This window comes from Arachis stenosperma, chromosome 5, assembly GCF_014773155.1.
Source record: "Arachis stenosperma cultivar V10309 chromosome 5, arast.V10309.gnm1.PFL2, whole genome shotgun sequence".
NCBI classification, from domain to species: Eukaryota; Viridiplantae; Streptophyta; class Magnoliopsida; order Fabales; family Fabaceae; genus Arachis; species Arachis stenosperma.
The window spans coordinates 33,871,746-33,875,615 of record NC_080381.1 but is presented as its reverse complement, the minus strand read 5'-3'; the positions used below and the strand labels follow the sequence as shown (position 1 = coordinate 33,875,615).

Sequence of the window (3,870 nt, the reverse complement as noted above, 5' to 3'; positions counted from 1 at the left end):
AAGCTTCTTCTTCAGAAGATGCTTCTTTAGTACTGTTGAATGCATTTTGCAATCCATTCAAACTCTGAGAAATCATATTGACTTACTGAGTCAACATTTTATTCTGAGCCAATATGGCATTCAGAGCATCAATTTCAAGAACTCCCTTCCTCTGAGGCGTCCCTTTACTCATAGGATTCCTTTCAGACGTGTACATGAACTGGTTATTTGCAACTATTTCAATGAGTTTCTGAGCTTCTGCAGGCATTTTTCTTCAGGTGAATAGATCCACATGCAGAATAGTCCAATGACATCTTAGACAATTTAGACAGACCATCATAGAATATATCCAGGATGGTCCATTCTGAAAGCATGTCAGAAGGACACTTTTTGGTCAGTTGCTTGTATCTTTCCCAAGCTTCATAGAGGGATTCACCTTCTTTCTGTCTGAAGGTTTGAACATCCAGTCTAAGCTTACTCAGCTTTTGAGGAAGAAAGAATTTGGCTAAGAAAGTCGTGACTAGCTTATCCCAAGAGTTCAGGCTATCTCTAGGTTGAGAGTCCAACCATATTCTAGCTCTGTCTCTTACAGTAAAATGGAAAAGCATAAGCTTATAAACCTCGGGATCAACTCCATTGGTCTTAACAGTATCACAGATCTGCAAAAATTCAGTTAAGAACTAAAAAGGATCTTTTGATAGAAGTACATGAAACTTGCAATTCTGTTGCATCAGAGAAACTAATTGAGGCTTTAGCTCAAAGTTGTTTACTTCAATGGCAGGAATTGAGATGCTTCTTCCATGGAAGTTGGAATTTGGTGTAGTAAAGTCACCAAGCATCTTCCTTGTATTGTTGTTGTTAGGTTCGGCTGCCATATCCTTTTTCTGTTCGAAAATTTTAGTTAGGTCCTCTTCAGAGTACTGTTCTTTAGCTGCTCTTAGCTTCCTCTTCAAGGTCCTTTCAAGTTCAGGATTAGCTTCAACAAGAATGCCTTTTTCCTTGTTCCTGCTCATATGAGAGAGAAGAAAACAAAGAAAGTATGGAATCCTCTATGTCACAGTATAGAGATTCCTTTATGTGAGTAGAAGAGAAGATTAATAAGAATGAGGAAAGAAAGAGAAAAATTCGAACTCAGAGAGAGGGAGAGGGTTCGAATTTTTTATGAATGGGGGAGAAGTGTTAGTAAATAAATAAAATAAATAGAAGGAGAGAGGGGAAAATTTTCGAAAATAATTAAAAGGAAAAGGAAAATATTTTGGTTTTTATTTTAAAATTTAGTTAGAATTTGAAAATTAAAAGAAGAAATAGAATAAAATTAAAATTTAAAATAATGAGTTAATTAAAAAGAATTTTGAAAAAGAAGTTAATGATTTTCGAAAATTAAAGAGAGAAAAGTAGTTAGGTGGTTTTGAAAAAGATAAAAATTTTAAAATCAAACAAAAAGTTAAGTAGTTAATTGAAAAAGATTTGAAAATCACCTTTGGAAAGATAAGAAGTTAGAAAAGATTTTGAAATTGATTTTGAAAAAGATATGATTTGAAAAAGATATGTTTGAAAAGATATGATTGAAAAGATATGATTAAAAAGATATGATTGAAATTTATTTTGAAAAAAATTTGAAAAAGAAATTTAGAAAGATTTGATTTTGAAAATTAAAGTTAATGACTTGACTAACAAGAAACTAAAAGATATGATTCTAGAATTTAAAGGTTGAACCTTTCTTAACAAGAAAGTAACAAACTTGAAATTTTTGAATCAATCACATTAATTGTTAGTAAAGTTTTTGAAAATTTGAAATGAAATTAAAAAAAAAAGATTTTGAAAAACAATTTTTAACATTTTCGAAAAACATGAAAGAAAAGATGAAAAAGGTTTGATTTTTGAAAAAGTTTTGAAAAGATAGGATTTTTAAAATTGAAATCTTGACTTGACTAACAAGAAACAACTTATTTTAAAAATTTTTGACTAAGTCAACCCAAAGATTTCAAAATTTATGAGTGAAATAAGGAAAAGATATTTTTTGATTTTTTGAATTTAATGAGGAAAGAGAAAAACCACAAAATGACTCAACACATAAAAATTTTGGATTAAAACAAATGATGCATGCAAGAATACTATGAATGTCAAGATGAACACCAAGAACACTTTGAAGATCATGATGAACATCAAGAACTTATTTTTGAAAAAATTTCAAGAAAAGAAAAACATGCAAGACACCAAACTTAGAGATTTTTTATGTTTAGACACAATGAATTCAAAAATGCATATGAAAAACAATAAAAGACACAAAACAATAAAATGTAAAGATCAAACAAGAAGACTTATTAAGAACAACTTGAAGATCATGAAAAATGCAATGCATAAATTTTTCGAAAAATGCACAAATTTTAAAAACATGCAATTGACACCAAACTTAAAAATTGATACTAGACTCAAGCAAGAAACATAAAATATTTTTGTTTTTTTATGATTTTATTAATTTTTTTGGATTTTTCAAAAATTATTTTTAGAAAAACGAAAAAGAAGAAAAATTTTGAAAGATTTTTGAAAACTTTTTGAAAATAAAATAATGGTTAAAACAAGAAGAAAATTACCTAATCTGAGCAACAAGATGAACCGTCAGTTATCCAAACTCGAACAATCCCCGGCGACGGTGCCAAAAACTTGGTGCACGAAATTGTGATCTCAATGGCGCCAACAACTTAGTACGCACAATTGTAATCTCAACTCTTTTTCACAACTTCGCACAACTAACCAGCAAGTGCACTGGGTCGTCCAAGTAATAAACCTTACGTAAGTAAAGGTCGATCCCACGGAGATTGTCGGCTTGAAGCAAGCTTTGGTCATCTTGTAAATCTCAGTCAGGCATATTCAAATGGTTATGGAGTTTTGATAATTAAAATATAAATAAACATGAAATAAAGATAGAGATACTTATGTAATTCATTGGTGGGAATTTCAAATAAGTGTATGGAGATGCGTTATTCCTTCTGAATCTCTGCTTTTCTACTGTCTTCATTCACTCCTTCATATTCCTTTCTATGGCAAGCTGTATGTAGGGGGATCACCATTGTCAATGGCTACCGTCCATCCTCTCAGTGAAAATGGTCCAGCTACGGGTTACGTAGAGCTAATCATCTGTCGGTTCTCACTTGTGTCAGAATAAGATTGGTGCACGAAATTGTGATCACTACTTTGTCCATATTCGAATAATCCCCTGGTAATGGCTCCAAAGACTTGGTGCTCACTACCATGGCATAAACACAACTTCGCACAACTAACCAGCAAGTGCACTGGGTCGTCCAAGTAATAAACCTTACGCGAGTAAGGGTCGATCCCACGGAGATTGGTGGTATGAAGCAAGCTATGGTCATCTTGTAAATCTCAGTCAGGCAGACTCAAATGGGTATGGTGATGAACGAAAATAACATAAAAGATAAAGATAGAGATACTTATGTATATCATTGGTGAGAGCTTCAGACAAGCGTATGAAGATGCCTTCCCTTCCGTCTCTCTGCTTTCCTAATGTCTTCATCCAATCCTTCTTACTCCTTTCCATGGCAAGCTTATGCAAGGGTTTCACCGTTGTCAATGGCTACCTCCCATCCTCTCATTGGAAATACGTTCCTGATGCTCTGTCACAGCATCGGCTATCCATCTGTCGGTTCTCAATCAGGCCGGAATAGAATCCAGTGATTCTTTTGCGTCTGTCACTAACGCCCCGCCCTCAGGAGTTTGAAGCACGTCACAGTCATTCAATCATTGAATCCTACTCAGAATACCACAGACAAGGTTAGACCTTCCGGATTCTCTTGAATGCCGCCATCAGTTCTTGCCTATACCACGAAGACTCTGATCTCACGGAATGGCTGGCTCGTTTGTCAGGCGAGC

The 3,870-nt window shown here is 33.8% G+C and overlaps 1 non-coding gene across 1 annotated transcript; it reads left to right on the top strand.

The window, feature by feature from the left end:
- Positions 1-347: 347 nt before the first annotated feature.
- Positions 348-455, top strand: LOC130983998 (small nucleolar RNA R71). Its single transcript, XR_009087961.1, has one exon. It is a non-coding gene; the product is annotated as a small nucleolar RNA R71 (small nucleolar RNA).
- The last annotated feature ends 3,415 nt before the right edge of the window (positions 456-3,870 follow it).